Below are 18,651 nucleotides of genomic sequence, written 5' to 3'. Positions count from 1 at the left end.
ACATAGTACGGGATTAGATATTTTTGGGGCTATATTTCTAACTTAATGGCTAAGAAAATGACCTTCTATATAAAGGGAAATGACCCATTTTGTAAATGAGCTTTTTATCATTTTACTTTTACATTGTAATTTTATATTCTCTCTCTAGAAAAGTTAGAGATTAGGGTTAGAAGAAAAGGGGGAAGTGGAGGCTCATCTCAAGAACCCATCTCTAGATCCACACACACTCTCTCTCTAGAGGTTCAAAGAAGAAAAAGAAGAAGAGGAAGAAGAAGATGGAGCCATGTTTGGAGCTTACTCTTGATGGTTTCATGACCATATCTACCTCCTACATGATTGGCTAGATCTATACTTAGGGCTTGGATGAGCCTTAAGTCTTGTGTAATCTAAACCCTTGTATTTCTATTTTTGGGAATTTATATATATTGTTGTGATTAGTGTTCTAGCCTTGTGAATTTAATGAATCTTATTATATTTCTATGATATCTATGGTTTAATTTTTTCTATTAATTCTCTAGTTTATTTACACGTCTATGTGTGATTAAATTAGGAATTATTTCTTACATGATTCATATAGATTAATTCTTTCTATTGATTCTCTATTTGATTGCATGTTGTCTTATGTGTGATTATTTGGGAATTAATCTCTACACTAGATTTTCTATGTTGGTTGCATGTCTATGTGTGATTAATTAAGGATTTAGTGATGGCTAAGCATGGGTTTTCATTGAATGGGTTTGTACATTAATTTGATAGATTATTCTTATGTTTGATGGGTTGTTGTACAATTTAATTCATGCTTGTAGGTAGGTAGACAATCTATACTTGGTTTGATATTCCATAACTTATTATTGCAAATTCCATGATTCTCTAGATTGATGTGTGCTACAATTGTGACTAGTTTGATGGGTCATGCTTAGATTTGATGGGTTGTTCTACACTTAGTTTATTTGTCGGTTAGGTAGACTGTGACGGCCCAAGATTTTTCAACCCTGTGCGTCAGTGATGAACCAGAAGATGACCCGATAACGGATCCGAATTACGGAAGCAAAAGATGAAACGACATCCCTAGGGACATAACATGTTTCTAGGACACCAAAGAGACCCTCAATGAGATCATGGAACCCGAAGAAAACAAATGCGGAAACAAGACTTCAAAAATGGATAAAAGGAACCCAAGGGTAAAATGGTCATTTCCATCCTAAAAGTGAGTACTACCAAGCACACCGTTGGAAAGACAATGAAAAATTAATGAATTTAGACTCAAGAATCACTTGATTCGGAGTCCGGACGGCAAAGATATCAAATCTTGAAGTCGAAGGAAGAAAAGCCCTATCCCGGTTCGAGCCAAAAACTGACACCCCTCCACTAAAAATGGAATAAATTGAGATACCAAATGAATCTGAAACTTCAATTGGTACCATTGGAAAGCTTATTTCAATGTGGTCAATTTAGACTCAAGAACGGACCAATTTGGAGTTAAAACGAGGAAGATATAACAATTTGAAGTTGGAGGTGCAATGTTGAACCAAGACACAAAAATGCCCTGTGAACAGTACTTCGAGCGCTCGAACTTAGGACTTCGAGCACTCGAACAGTACCTACCCAAGGCCAAAACTTTCTGCCCAAAGTTCGAGCGCTCGAACTCCTATTTATAGCGCTCGAACTCCTGTAGCTGCACCTGAAATGCAATCTTGAAATGCCATTTTGAGGACTTTCTAGGACTTTTTTGGAAAAAAGTTGTGAAGTAACCCCCCTTAAAATCATGTTTTCTGGTCAACCATGTCAAGACCAACATTTATTTTTCAAGTAAAATACCAAAAATGCCCTTGAGGTCTCATTTAGCAAAAATATGTAAATGAATGCTACTCTAAGTGTTCATTTCTTCAAGAATGGTGTTGTGTGCCAAAGTGGACATGCACTCATATGTAAAATGAGAAAATGCATGTGTTCCAATAGCTCATGGTCACATAACATGTCATATACAAAATAAAACCTGTCAAACCTCGAATTCTCATCATTTCATAAGACAACTATGGGATTAAACTAGCATACATGTGATATAAATGTACATGGCACTTGGCCTCATGTTATGCATACAAAATAGACATCTTCAAGTGTTCTTAGATATAAATTACACATCAAGGAAGCCATTTTAGCTTCTACATTACCATACATCCATGGTATACAAAATTAACATCCAAAAAGGAAGGCATGCTAAATAAGTGCATGTCAATAAACAAAAATGCTTCAAATAACTCAAAATCTTCTAAGGATGATGAGCATCCAAGAACATGGTCTCTTTACCTGAAAAAAATAACCTAAACCACTAGGGTGAGTAATCAAGTTACTCGTAGGAGAAGCATATACGTATACCCTAAAGTTTCAATATCATTGCAAGATTAATATAGACGAATACAAGGGAGCATTCCACTTAACGTCTATGTTCAAGGTGTTCTAAGGGATCATCTTAAGCTAACTTAAATGTTTCTTAGCAACACAATATCAAAATGGATGTACTTAGCAACATCAAACCGCATATAACAAAATTTACAAGTTACAAATAGCATTGATTGTCAACTTGGAAATGAATGCGAAATCAAAAAAAGTAGAATCCTTGGACACCTAAGCTCGGAATTCTGCCGAGACCTCAACGGTTATTCCGGGCATTAACCCGCAGGGAAGACCACCCTAAGTGCGCACTATCTCAATTGGGGAGAACTCATACCTCCAAGAGAATCCAAAGTATATATATCAAGTTCAAAACTTATATATAGATAACAAGGCAAACACTAGAGCCAAACTCTAGCTATGTTACTAGTAACAATGTCCCAAGAGAATCCAAAGTATATATATCAAGTTCAAAACTTATATATAGATAACAAGGCATAAAAACCACCTTCCATGCACAAGTACCTTGAAACCATACAAACCATGTCTTAGGGTTCCAAGTCTAGAATGACATGATAGATGACAAGTTCTTAACTTGATATTATGCACAAAACAATATCATTAACTTATCAATTTAAGCATGCTTCAACAATAAGCCATATATACTAAATGTTTGCATTTTAGCAAATAGCTTCTAAAACAACTATGATTATCAATAGTAATACACTAGAAGGTAGGATTTCCATCACAATAGCATAGTAATTCAAATCATTAAGAATTCTATACCACTTCAACAATCCTACTCAAGATATATACACAACATACATGCTTGATCAATGAAATCCTAAGTCAATCATAAAGATTTCCTATAGTATGCAATACTACAATTCTAAAAGCATGTATACAATATATATTAAACCCCAAAGGATTTCAAAACACTTAGAAAATAAACATACTACCACCCCTACCTCAATAGAGAATTGTATCTCTATAATCCAAGCAACCAAGCACCAAATGGAAAACAAGCTTAGGGTTAATAAAGAGGAGAATGAGAGGAAACTTTTACTAGTTAAGGTTCTTAGTCTAAGATGAATGGAAGGGCACCAAAATTGAAGAAGAAAGCTATTAACCAAGCTTTTCTCCAATGGTGGCTAGGTTAGAACTTTGAAGAGCTAAGGAAAATGAAGAGGATAAGTGAAAAATGGTGAGTGGAAGGGCTAGAGATCCTCCACTCACTATGTGCTCTTACACTACCTCTCACACACACACAATGCAAGACTAGATCATGGCCTTACACTTGTCACAATCCAATGCCTCTTCCAAGACTTAATCCTAAGCTTACACTTGTCAATAATCCAATGCCTCTTCCAAGACTTAATCCTAAGCTTACACTTGTTAACAATCCAATGGTTACATGTGCACCAATCTAAGGCCAACACATGGATGAATCTCTACCCACCAAATGTCAAAAGATCATAGTGCCAAGTCTCTTCACCTAAATGCCAACAAATGGCTCCATGAGAGTGTGACACTTGTCACACTTTCCAAAAATTGCAAAATGGTCCTTTTTCAAAATATCTTCTAAAATAAATTGCAAAAAGGTCCCTCAAACGAAAAATAATAATTTTGCATAATTACACTAAAATCCCAAAAATTATGTATAATTACACTAAAGTATGCATTCATGCCCTTTATGAAAAATAAAAGCAACTAGCACGCTCTTTAACAAAAGTGAAAATACCAATGTCATGAAAATCAAGTATCATGAATGCATGCAAAACCGGAATCAAATCCGAACACCCGAAGTGAGGTTAAGCGAGGAAAAACGATAAACGAGTAAAAGACAAAAAAAAAAGAAAATCACCAAAAATGAAAAAGGAGGAAAAAGTCCAGGTCATTACATAGACAATTCATACATGAATTTGATGGTCCATGCTTAATATTGCAATTGGTAGTCGCATTTTGTTCACAACAATGTATTCCCCATTAATGGAAAGCAAGTGGTTAATTACATAAGCTCAGTGGGGATTCCAATACCCTAAGACCTCTCTTCACATCTCTTAAATCCCTATCTCTCGCTAGTTTATTTTACTTGCATTTTAATTTCATTGCACCTTAGTTTAATCAATCCAAACCCTCTCTTTGCAATCTTGTAATCCACTAGAGTCGAAGTTAAATTCCAACACATATAATCCTTTAGGACGATCCCTACTCACTCTTGCTATGTTAGTAGTAGTGTTAATAGTGGTTTTTATAAATTTAAATTTGACATAAAAGGCTTTTCTTGAACCACACATTCACTACATTATTTTTGGCGTATAGGAACGGCTACCATCAAATTCTGGCGCCGTTGTCGGGGATTAACTGTTTTGTTGGAATTAAACTAAACAATAGTGTTCATTTGATTGCTTCTATTTTTATTATATTTTCCATTGTATATTCTTTTCTCTTGTTCTCATTATTATTTGTTCAATTAGGTACTTGACTATAAGGAAGACAAACTTTGGAACTTAAAGCAATCATTGGAGCTTAAAGCTAACATTAAAATTTGAAGTTGCTTAAGGACCGTTGTGTGCAATTCTTGGAACTCTTGTATTTTAATTGTTTCACTTCTTTGAATGCTTGCGATAGCCCTTGTTGAGGCTAATTTCATTGCTTTAATTTTTGTCCAAGCATCGGCCAGTGTGGAGGCCATTATTTGTTGCATTTGGATTTTAAATGTGGATGGAGCCATTATTTGATCCAAGTTTGGGGGAAAATTACTTCCCCTTACCTTATGTTCCTCTATCATATTTTAATCCTTATGAGATTGAGTCTAATTCATATCAACATTCATCATCTTATTATGGACTTGACTATTCTCATTATCCTCCTTGTGACAATTACCCTCCCCTGCCATTTTAGGATCAACAAACTCCACCACCTTCTAGGTACTCACCCGGATTTGAAGAAAAAGTTTTAGCTTTACTTGAAGTGCATATTTCACAAGCTCCACTTATTTATTCTCATTCTCAAATGTTAGCCAAGTTAGAAGCTCAAGTTAAGCAAATTGCAAGTACTCTTTCTTGTCAAGAGGAGGAGGAAGAGGCAAATAAAAAATGGCAAGAACTTTAATGTATATAGATGAGGATGATGAGAATGAAGAGGAAGAAGTAGCAAGTGAGCTAATGCCTAGCACTCTATCTTGTATAGAAGAGGAAGTGGCAAGTGAGTTGGTGGCTAATCCAATAGAGCATAATATGATTAATGAGGACTTTCCTTGTTTTGATTATGATTTTATCTCTACCATTGGTACTTTAGAGAGTGAGGAGATGTTGACCACTATAGAGGTAGGAGATGAGGAGGAGGAACTTGTTGAAGAATGACCCTCTTGAGACATGCCTTTTTGAAATGTATAAAAATTGTGGTTTTGACCTTGAAAGCTCCAAAAAATGAAATAAACTCTCTAATGGACTCCTTAGCTAACTTGGAAGGTAAGGAGATGGTGATTTTTGAGGAAGAGAAAAAAGATGAAGAGAAGGTGTTTCTTAATATTCCAAATGAGTCTTTGAAAGACAATGTCTCACCAATTATCAAAGTGGATGATCATTTGAATGTGTTTCAAGAACATAACAAAGAGGCAAGGCCAACCATGATTAATTTTGTTTTCAAGACCGTGCATGAAAGGAACGAAATCATCTCTTTCATTTCTTTTCAAGTTTGGAGGATGATTTCATTGTCATAAGTGGGACATTAAATGAGAAGATGGAAAAGATGGTCAATAAGAATGTTTCATATCCGGTTCTTGATTATTTTGATTAGTGAGTTAACCCAACGTCTTGCTAGAGACGTTAAACACTAATATTCGTAGAGTTTCAAAACTCTATTCCTCCCTTATTTCTATTTTTACCTTTCATTTCTTGCGACGTCTAGATATATTCTGGGTTCATACACATTATTAGGGATTTTGGTTGAAAATGCCAGCACTTTCAGTTCTGAAAATAGACATTTTATGTCAGTTCGATCGATCGAACTTCATTTTTGCATCAAACCTGCATATTTCACCTCTCTGTCCCATCGTGCGAAGTGTTTTGTGATCGATCTGATATTCCAAGATCGATCCAACTTCTTCTTGGATCGATCTTCAGTTCCAACACTTAAAAAAATTTTGAACCCTGCATAAAACAGCTCTCTGTCTTATCGTTCGATCTTGTCTGCAGGTTTTCACCTGTTCGATCAATCTAAGATTAGATCGATCTAAGTTCGATCGATCTGAAGCTTCATTTAGTTCCTAAAAAAAAAAAAAAATTCTTTGCATTATTTATTTCATTGCATGTTTACTTCTTGCATTTTTATTTACTTGCTTTTTTATTTTTGTTTGTGTATATACTTGTTTTGTCTAAAAAATAATAATAATAATAATTAAAAAAAAAAAAAACACAATCTTTCAAAGTGGCATTCTGTCTTGCTAGAAACGTTAAACTTAGCAATCATTGTGCATACTTCTTGTATTTTATTTCATTGTACATACTTTCAAAAAAAAAAAAAAATTGCATCCCTTATTTCCTTGCATTTTCATTCCTTGCATGTTTATTTGTTTTATTTGTGTGTATGTGTACATACTTGTTATGTTATAAAAAATAATAATAATAATAAATAAATAAAATAAAAAAAGAGTTTTATTTTTCATTTTTCATTATTTTGTTTTTGCATCCTTTTTCACTTTTTGTTTTTCATTTCTTGCATTGTACATATTCTTTCATTGCATTTTGCTTTCTTTATCTTTCTTTTGTATTTTATTCATGCATCATATTCTTTATTTTTTTTGCATTTTGTATATACTTGCTTTCAAAAAAAGAAAAATATAAAACTTTTCACCATTGTGCCCTTATATGTAGTCATGCATACCTTATGCTTTAGTTAGGGCTTGATCTCATATCTCTCATCCATCTTGTGCTATATTGTCTTAGAATGCTTGATTTACTTATCTTATCCCATTTGATATTTGATGTGAGTTTGGAGGAGACCCTTTTCATATTGGATCATTGTCAGGCTTCATGCTTTCGCCACCACGGTATACTCTTTCCATCTTTTCCATTGTTCTCATTGCACATTGAGGACAATGTGCGGTTTAAGTTTAGGGGTAAGGTGGCTTTGTTGCATTCTATTTAAGTTAAGCTTTAAATACATGATTGAGATTTGAGATCCATGTTAGCTATGATTTTGATCTTTTGAGGATTATATTGCTTAAAATTTAAAAATTATTTGACTTGAGAGTCCAATACTCCTTGTACGCCTTGTGGATGCCATTTAGGAGTAAATTTTTCGAAAGATTGATATCTTGTTTGCACTTGTGGTCCACATCATCCTGATTCTATGATTGTTTTGAGATTCACTTTAAGATTCTACACAAGCACAGGTGCACACTAGCATTCATTTGTGGGGTACATGCTTTGTTGATTATTGAATTGGTTATATCCCAATTAGACTAGTAGTGCATTAAAAGCTTTCATCTTGATAAAAGTTAATAACAATCCCTTTTCATTGAGTAGCCGGAATTTTAGCCTCATCAAGTACTGAATTTCTCGTGCCGAAAGGTGGAGGACCCAAACTCTAGGTTAATAATTGAATGATACTTGAAAAAAAAAAGAAAAAAAAAGTGAGGACTTCTCCCAAAAGGTGAGAAGTGGGAAATGATTAGATGGAGGTTGTTTTGATTTGTAGCCTAGTTGATTTGAGCTTGTAAGTCCTTGGGGGTGTTTTAACGCCTAATGCCCTAAAGCCGTCTGGTTTGGGAGTCATTAACCTAACGCTCGATCTCATATATCGCTAGAAAGCTTAATAGATCAACACATTGTACCATGCTTCCATCTTTGATCCTTAGGATGAGTAATAATAAATTAAAGAAAAAAAAAAAATTTGAGTGAAAAGAATAAGTGCACCTAGAACAATAAAGCTTTAATAAAAGGTTCACTCTTTGTTTTGATGATCGGGACTAGATTTGTGTGCTAGTTTGAGGGTAAGGATGTGATCATTTCTTTAGTTGGCTTAGATAGCAACATATTTGATGCCGGTCCACTCAAAAAGGATTCTAAAGTTGTTTTGATTTGCATGATCATTTTCTTGATGTGTGGAGGACCATACTTCCTTGCTTGATGTTGAAATTTTGGGAGATTGCTTGGAAATGGTTGAAAAATTGCATACTTGAGATAGTTTTCTCCCAATGCTTGTTTGCAATATTGGTGCCTATTTTGTGAGAATGAGCTTAATGTTTGTGGGTATCATTTCTGAAAACCCTCACGAGACTTCACTCGTCCACTAGGGGTAACCTAGGGGTTTAAAAGGTTTGTTGCATATGCTAAATGCAATCGTGTTCCCTACGAAAGTGGCATTATCCATTTTTTACTTTCTAGATTCATAGTTGTATAGTTATTCATTTCATTCCTTTACTTTGTAGTTCATTGCTAGGAACTAGTAATATTTAAGTTTAGGGGTGAGATGAGTGCTGAAAAGTGCACTTTTAAACCTTTTAAGCTCGAGTATTCTAGGACCTTTATATATCTTATTTTCCTGTTTTAGATTAATTTCGTGTTATTTCCCTTTTTAGGTCAATAAAGTTAAAACGAGCTAAAAATGGTGTCTTAAGTCCTTTTTGGAGTCAAACTAAGTCTTCGTAAGGATTTGGAGCAAAAGAAAGCTGATTTGGAGCAAAAGGAGGCTAATGCTGCAAAACTGCCAAGTTAGATAGATCCAACTTTTTTGAGATCAATCGAAGTTGGATCGATCCAACTTTTTTGAGATCGATCGAAGTTGGATTGATCGAACTTTTCTCAGATCGATCGAAAATGTACTAACAGTGAGCTGTCTTATTCCCGCACACCCAAAACTCCACCTACCACATAGTACGGGATTAGATATTTTTGGGGTTATATTTATCACATAATGGCTAAAAAAAGGACCATCTATATAAAGGGAAATAACCCACTTTGTAAAGGAGCTTTTTATCATTTTACTTTTACATTGTAATTTTATATTCTCTCTCTAGAAAAGTTAGAGATTAGGGTTAGAAGAAAAGAGGGAAGTGGAGGCTCATCTCAAGAACCCATCTCTAGATCCACACACTCTCTCTCTCTAGAGCTTCAAAGAAGAAGAAGAAGAAGAGGAAGAAGAAGATGGAGCCATGTTTGGAGCTTCCTCTTGAGGGTTTCATGACCACATCTACCTCCTCCATGATTGGCTAGATCTATACTTAGGGCTTGGATGTGCCCTAAGTCTTGTGTAATCTAAACCCTTGTATTTCTATTTTTGGGGATTTATATATATTGTTGTGATTAGTGTTCTAACCTTGTGAATTTAATGAATCTTAGTATATTTCTATGATTTCTATGGTTTAATTATTCCTATTAATTCTCTAGTTTATTTACACGTCTATGTGTGATTAAATTAGGAATTATTTCTTACATGATTCATATGGATTAATTCGTTCTATTGATTTTCTATTTGTAATACCCCTAGTTTTCAAAAGGATAAAATGGGAATTTAATTTTGATTATCTAAGTGACTTATGTACTTATTTGACTAGTTGTGTTTATTGTATTTGTTTAAATTAATTGATTGATTAATTATGTGTTTAAATTAATATTGTTTAAGTGTGTTTTATTTTATTTTTCATTTGACTTGAAATTTTATGTGTGTTCTGTGTGGTTTTTAGTCATAATTATTTATTTATTTTCCTTAATTATGTTTAAGGGTAATTAATTAATTAGTTAGTTAATTTTATTCCAGATATATGTATAATGAACGTAACTGTTGTGGTCACTTGTTTATTACCATGTTGGGTGATAATTAGGTTTAGGGTGTTATGATTAAGTAATTAGGTAGCCGACTTGTGGTTGGGCTAGACTTAGGGTTAGGACTACTGGATTTGGGATTAGGGTTTCAGAGGAGTCTATATATATATAACGATATATGTTGCAAGGGTTATTGGGAGAAAACCCTATTCACGTAGGGGTAATTTAAGAGGAAAAACAGAGATACATAGAGAGGGTTGTTTACACTTCAATGTGTATATTCTTGTGTAGTCTGCAAGGGTTAAAATAAAACATTATTCACGTAGTATTAATCTAAGAAGCTAAGGAGGAAGAACAGAGGAATGGAACAATGGTCAGAGGTGGGAGCAGTATAAGAGAATTCTGAAACTTAGAGACGATGCGGCTGTAAGGTTTCAAAACGAAATCTAAAGGCAAGTTTCATTCTCTCCTTCCTGTAAACTTGTGTTCTGTGTATTCTAAATATACTCCAGGAATTTAATTAAAACTTTTAAAACAAATTTTATGCATATTAGTTTAGTCTGAAATTTGGTTAACGTATAATAACTGAAGATGGCTTTCCTTGCATAAATTGTTAGATTATGTATGAAACCATTGTAAATTAATTCATAATGGAATGTGAGGTGTTGTTAGGATGGTTAGGAAGTTAATTAACCTTTATAATGGAATTTTGACACATGTGATCAGACTTTAGATTGTTCATATGTTCAGTTAACTGTGATTGGCGTTTTGGGATACGGTTTTGTTTTTGTTTTAGATTTTTGTCAATTAATGCATGCTGGATGGTGAGACATTTCTAGGGCTTTAAGAATTTAAATTGAACCCTAGGAATGTTAAAATACTTGGGACAGGAACGTCGGACTTCGCCGGAAACGCAGAAAAATCATCGGACGAAGTAGAGACGAGGCAGAGGGGCTCTAAGGGGGGAGAGCCGGCTCCCATGAAGAGAGAGCCGGCTCTCCATGAGGGGGAACCGGCTCTAGAAGCCTAGGAGCTGGCTCCAATAAAGGGGAGCCGGCTCCCATGGAAAAAAAACCCCTTCAGGTGTTTTCTGCAATTTTTCTGAAGTTCAGGGGCTTAAAGGTAATTACTGGAAAGTGATGGGGGGTTTTAAATGATTAAAATTAACTTGTTAAAGCCTTTAAATAGTTGGTTTATGCTAAGGTGCTAAACCTAAATGCATGTCTTAAAACATAAGCTTATAATAGGCCTACTGTCAAGGAAGGAGGAATGCTTGTTTTGCTAAGTTGTTTTGACAACTTAATTTGGACTGACATTGTAGTTATTGTTAGAATTTATATCAATGATATATTTAGCATAGTTCAGTTCCAGGAATGTTGGTTATGACGTCATGTACCCTTATCTAATAAGCTACATATTGTCGGGAGTAGTGGAAGATTAGTTGCTAGTTTTGTGTTAGCAAATTAAATGGAACTCATATAAAATACTTTTTAAAGTTTCATATGATGTACTTAAACTTTGGAGTGTCATTATATCCGACACAGAATTTATAATGGGGAATTACATAGATGCCATGAGATTTAATTATAAATTTGCATGCCGTAAAAGATATGGGAGGATTTAAATGCTAGTCATCATTTTAACATTTTAAACGAACTAGTATGGATGTGTTGTTTTGGAATTCTAGTATAATGTGCAGTTTAAAATTCTGATATTCATTATATTATGTTATGAAGGATAATTGCTGAACTGTCTTAATTTCTGTTCTGTCAATTACATGGAAATGGATGGTTTAAATTGTTTATTCTTATTTTAACAATTTAAAAGGAGGATCTATGAATATAATCATATACTGGATACATGATAGGAGCTTATCTATATCTGATTTCTATTATGTTGGTTCTGGATATACTTGATGTTCATTTTGAGTGTGCATCATGTGTGGATCATATGCATTATATGTACCGGTATGGGACGGTGACATATCAGGGATGGATTAGATCAAAAAGCTAAGTCCTACCCCTTTTATACATACGGAATAGATTAACTAAAATAGTTAAATCCTACATGGATGCATGTCCTGTCAACTAAAACAGTTGAACGACATAACAGATGTTTATTTTATTTTTCTGCATTAGGAAAGAATTTATATATATATTTATGGTACCGTGATACGAGCTTGAGTCTCCTGATCACGGTTAGGGTGCGTATATTGCAAAGGTTGAGTAGCTAGATATAGCTGATGTTCCCTGGTAGGTCTAGGTACTTGGCCGCTGAAAAACGTGTTTTATATGTCACCTTCTACCCAGGCTGAACTATGTTATAGGCTAGTGAGCATCCTATAGTGTGTATTTATATATCTATGGACTATTGTAGCTATTGTTGAGCTATCTAGGATGTATCTGCGTATTGGGTTTATGTACGGATTGTAGTAGGATGGAACTTGCATGTGGGCCTGACCCACCTTTATTTTTCAGGTGTTCATGAGTACCAGGCTTAGGGTTTGATCGTGGTGATGCAGATACAGTCACTCATTCTTTCGACTAAATAGGATTTTTCTTTCTGGTTTTAGTTTTGGATTTTATTCTGTAAAGTTTTATCAGTTGAGATTATTAGGGGTCCACTAGTTGGATTCCCGAGTTGTACGGATTTGAAAGTTAATTTATATTAAAACTTTTATATTTGGAGGTTTTACAATTAGAATTCTTTTCAGCATATCATTATTTTATTTTTAATTCAGTTTTATTCCTGCTTGTTTATATATTCATTGTCTGGTATCCTTCGGATCTGTGCCCGGACTTGATCACCCGTGGCTCTAGAATCAAAGGGTATCACACTATTTGATTACATGTTGTCTTATGTGCGATTATTTGGGAATCTCTACACTAGATTCTCTATGTTGGTTGCATGTCTATATGTGATTAATTAAGGATTTAGTGATGGCTAAGCATGGGTTTTCATTGAATGGGTTTGTAGATTAATTTGATAGATTATTCTTATGCTTGATGGGTTGTTCTACAATTTAATTCATGCTTGTAGGTAGGTAGACAATCTATACTTGGTTTGATATTCCATAGCTTATTTTGCAAATTCCATGATTCTCTAGATTGATGTGTGCTACAATTGTGACTAGTTTGATAGGTCATGCTTAGATTTGATGGGTTATTCTATACTTAGTTTATTTGTCGGTTAGGTAGATAATTTATACATGAATTTGATGGTCCATGCTTAATATTGCAATTGGTAGTCGCATTTTGTTCACAACAATGTATTCCCCATTAATGGAAAACAAATGGTTAAATACATGAGTTTAGTGGTAATTCCAACTCCCTAATACCTCTCTTCATATCTCTTAAATCCCTATCTCTCACTAGTTTATTTTACTTGCATTTTAATTTCGTTGCACCTTAGTTTAATCAATCCAAACCCTCTCTTTGCAATCTTGTGATCCACTAGAGTCGAAGTTAAATTCCAACATGTATAATCCCTTGTGACGATCCCTACTCACTCTTGTTACGTTAGTAGTAATATTGGTAGTGGTTTCTATAAATTTAAATTTGACATAAAAGGCTTTTCTTGAACCACACATTCACTAAATTATTTTTGGCGTATAGGAACGTCTACCGTCATCTTTGCTTGTTTAAATACTTTAATTGTTTTGATATCTCCTTATTTTGTGTGTAGACTTGATCACCCCGTGTTTCGAAATTGGGGGGTGTCACAAGTTATCTATGGCATAGGTGAGTGACCATTTTATGAGTGGCTTAGTCAGGTTTTGTAGAAAAAATCGGTTTTAATAGATATTCGTTTGATAGGTTAGACTCATTGTGATTCGAGAATGTCGTAAGTATTGATTTCTTTGGGATACAAGTAAGGTGTTAGAGTGGAGTTATGAGTCTATGATCCTTCTATCTTGAAGAGCTTTTGATTTGATATGGTATATGATGAGCACTGAAAAGTGCGCATTTAAACCCCTTAAGTTTAGGTATTCTAGAACCTTTATCTATCTTATTTTCCCGCTTTAAAATGATTTCGTGTTATTTCCACTTTAAGGTACTTATCCCCAAAATAAGCTAACTAAGCCAAATAAGAGCATAAATGAAGCAATTCTGGGATGAATCAAAGAAAAGAGCAAAGTGGAGCAAAAGGAAGCAAATAGTGGAATTTCAGCAACTTCGATCGATCCAACTTTCATCGATCTCAGCACTTCAAGATAGATCCAGGCCATGATGTCATCTTCAGAGATCCCAAAAGTTCGATTGATCTAACATCATTCTCTGATCGATCGAACTTTCTTGTCCTTATCCACATGCCAAATCTTATCCAGCTGTACCACCCTACCATCCACTTTTGTCCTTTTCTGAAAAATATCTTCAAAATATCTCAGATTTTTTTTTATCCAGAAAGGCGCCGCCATTGAGGATCGATCCAGCTTCAATTCGATGGATCTCAGCCTTGTTCAATCGATCTCACCACAAGTTCGATCGATCGAACTTCCCAAATCCTGAGAAAATCTAAATTCCAGCTCATTAAAAGTTGTCTCATATCCAATCATTAGAGGATTATTAGTGTACGAGCCCAGCTCATTTGGGGTGATTTTTGACCTACCTATATAAGGAATATAAGCCACTTTGACACATATAGATATACTTAGAGAAAGGATAATACTTAGTGAGGAAGAAAAGGAGAGGATGAGGCTAGAGACACCATTGGAGACTCTTCATCAACCAAGGAGCAGATTTTTTCTATAGAGCCTACCCTTGAGGGTTGGAGGACATCATCCATGAGTGGCTAGACATCCTCTTGGGGCTAGAATTAGCCCTAAGCATGCTTTCTACACCTTGATTTATGTATTTTTTTAGGGGATTTGTATTGTGATACATGTCTTGACACTTATATATATATATAGATCTTGTTTATTCAATGATTTATGTGATTTAATGCTTCCAATTGATCATTTTATTCTATCCATATGCCTATGTATGCTAGAATAGATGTTCATGTGTTTGTCTCTATTTCTTGTGTTATTGATGCATGTCTATGTGTATTGATGCTATAGATCTAGAGATTGTCAAGACATAGTGCTTAATGGCATGTTCTTGTGGTTTATTTGATGGTTCATACTCATTTCTTGATGGATTGTACCTCTCCCTTAGTTTAATTAGTTTGATTTCATGTCATTAGCTTAGTTGTAGTGTAGTTGTTAAATGGGAGAGCAATCCATGCTTGTTGTTGATGTTCCATACTCATGAAAGCAAGTAACATATATCTCTAACGTTGTGATGTGTTTAGATTGTGAGTTTAAAGAAAGGATTAATGGCTTAATTTAATATGTTGTGCTATCCACCATGTTGTTTAGACAATATATGCTTAATTTTTCATCCATACTTGTTGGAACAACCACACACACACACTTTATTGCAATACATGTTTTTCCCCTCATTGATCATTTATTAAGGGTGTAAAAAAGCTATGCTTAGTGGTGACCTCTAAACCCCAAGATCTCTCTCTCTTTTATTCTCTTTATTGCATCATTGTTTACTTTAGTTTAAATTGCATCTTAGTGTAATTCAACCACCAACCACTATTTTGATCACTCGACCTACTAACCCTAATTTTAATTCCTCAACCTAGTATGACCCTCAATCCCTTGGGACGATCCCTACTTGCCCTAGCAATATTTTTAGTGAAAGGTAGTAGTGGCAATTTCTAAGTGTAAAACTTGGCCACATTCATCATAGCTCTACACCGCTATCTTTTGGCGGTGTGCACAAACCGTGTTGGGTTTCGGAGTGATGGCCTGGATAAAAAACAATAAGTTTTTGGCGCCGTTGCCGGGGATTGATTGATTGGCAACATCGTATTTGTGGAATCAATTAGGAATTAGTACTCTTTTGATCATGTCTTTACTTTGTTTTCAATTTTTGTTACTTATAGTGTTTGTTTTTGTTTGACTAGGAGCATTGGGCTAGAAGGTGAGCAAAGGAGCATCCAAGCAAAGGAGCTAAGCAAACAAAAGGAAAGGAAAAAGGCTAAAATCCTAAAAAAAAAATTGCTAAGCTAAAGCTAAAAAAAAAAAAAAAAAAAAAAAAAAAAAAAAAAAAAAAAAAAAAAAAAAATTGGAGTTGAAGTGCTAAAGGACCTTTGTGAGCTTTTTCTTACTCAATCTCTAGTTAAATCGTCAGCCCACGTGGAGGCTTGTATTTCAATTCTTAGATAAATTGTGAGCCCACGTGGAGGTAAATTTTCTTTTCTTGCATATTGCTGATAGCATAGGAGTATGGGAACATTGAATATGGAGAAAGGTTGTTGATTGTTGATTTGTTGTGAAGGTGAAGTGCTTGTTGTTTTTGCTTGTTGGGTTGCATTGTGCATACATGGTCGTATATCATTGAGACCCACTCTTGTCCCTTTAAATTTTCATCTTGAATCCATTGTTCGAAACCCTAGGGGAAGAGGTAGTTTTAGTCAATCCATTTGATCAATGGAAGGACACAATGAGGACCATGTGGAAGACCTTGGTTACATAGACCAACAGGGTATCCTTCATCCCAATGTGCATCATGATAACATGCAAGTTCCATTAGGCATGCCAAGGCCATTCATTCACTAACCACAACAACAAGGCCAAGTCCCATTAGGAATGCCAAGGCCAATCTATGCTCCACCACCTCCCATCATTCAAGGCAATCAAGGTGCCCATGTTGCACCCCCAATTGCTAATCCTCCCCTTTCTTTAAGAGATCACTATGTGCCTAATGAATATAATGCACCCACATGCATTCAATTGACACCATTTCGAGCACACCACTATGAAATCAAGCCACAAACCATACATATGCTTCCTAACTATCATGGACTTCCAAGTGAAGAACCTTACAAGCATTTGGATAAGTTTCTTGAAGTATGTTCCACCGTAAAATACACGGACATGCCGGAAGATGTCTTAAGGCTTAAACTTTTTCCATTCACCCTTAAAGATAAGGCAAAATATTGGTTTAACAATCTTAGGACTTTTTTAATAACTTCTTGGGCAGAAATGCAACAAGAGTTCTTGAAGAAGTACTATCTGGTTTCTAAGACCAATGCCATGAGAACTTCAATTAGGGAATTTTCACATGGGGATGGGGAAACATTTCATGAGACATGGGAACGCTTTAATGAATTGCTTAAGAAGTGTCCACATCATGACATGCCCAAATGGCAATTAGTTCAATATTTCTTTGAGAGCTTATCGGATAATTACAAGGGCATGGTTGATACTTCCATGGGTGGCTCTTACATTGATAGGCATGAGGATGACGTGTGGCGTCTTTATGAGAGCATGAGTGAAAATTTTTTGCATTGTACTTTATCTTCGAAGAATGGTAGAAATTTTAGTGGTAGGAAGAGTGTTGGCTTACATCAAATCGACCACTCCAATGAAATTGCTGCCGAAATGAAATTATTATCTCAAAGGTTTGATCAATTTTTGATCAACCAAAACTCGACGAATCAAGTATCTTCCTTCCCTAACCATTCTCATCATGCATCTAATGAGACCTGTATGACTTGTTCAAGTGTTTTACATTCTACTTCCAACTGTCCCCATGGACATGTGCAAAGTGAGCATCATGAACAAGCAAATGCTGTTTTTGCTAATCAAGGGAACAATCCTTATGGCAATCACTATAATCCTAGTTGGAGGAATCACCCGAATTTCTCTTGGAAAAGCCAAGGTTCCCAAGGTTTTAGATCATCATTCCAATCACAAGGAAACCAATTTTCAAATTCTCATTTTCCCAGTCAATCATATTCCTAAGGAAATGTTAAAAGTCATGTTTTTGAAGAGAAAGTTTTGACCGCTTTGTGCACTTTAGAGGCAAACACACAATTACTTCATTCTCACTCTCAATCCATTGCTAAGCTAGAAACCCAAGTAGGGCAAATGGCTAGCACTTTAAATGCTAGAGAGAAAGGAGAAATGCCTTTGAATGCCCCACAAAAGCAATAATGTGTTATGGAGACTTATTCCTCATCGGAAGGTCACACAATAAAGCATGTCAATGCGGTGACTACCTTGAGAAGTGGAAAGATTGTGGACAACCAAGTGGGTATGTCCAATGAAGAGAGTGAACCGGTGTAACTACAAGTTGACACCCGTCCCATTTCATATCCTATTCCTCCTTCATTGCATGTGCATGACCACATAAATGAGAATGTGTTGAAAAATGATTTTGAAAAGAGAAATTTGTAAAATGATTTGAAAACTTCTTGTGTTGTAGAGACTTCAAAGAAAAATTCTGTGAAGGTTTTTGAGCCAAAAGCTCTATTCCCGGATGCCTTAAAATGATCCATTTCAAATGACAAGCAAAAGGCCAAAGTAAATGAAATCATGGAAGTGTTTAGGTAAGTGAAAGTTAATCTTCCACTTTTTGATGCAATCAAGTAAATTCTGGCTTATGCCAAATTCTTGAAAGACTTGTGCACCCAAAAGAGGAAAAACAAAAGC

General features: G+C 35.1%; 1 pseudogene; it reads right to left on the bottom strand.

The window, feature by feature from the left end:
• Positions 1 to 17,255: 17,255 nt before the first annotated feature.
• Positions 17,256 to 17,354, bottom strand: LOC132297811 (small nucleolar RNA R71; annotated as a pseudogene).
• Between the last annotated feature and the right edge of the window lie 1,297 nt (positions 17,355 to 18,651).

This window comes from Cornus florida, unplaced genomic scaffold (assembly GCF_030987335.1).
Source record: "Cornus florida cultivar Cherokee Brave unplaced genomic scaffold, ASM3098733v1 CherokeeBrave_3.0.0_Hap2_Chr02, whole genome shotgun sequence".
NCBI lineage: Eukaryota > Viridiplantae > Streptophyta > Magnoliopsida > Cornales > Cornaceae > Cornus > Cornus florida.
Note: the sequence above shows the minus strand (reverse complement) of the source record. Positions and strands in the feature narration are given on the sequence as shown.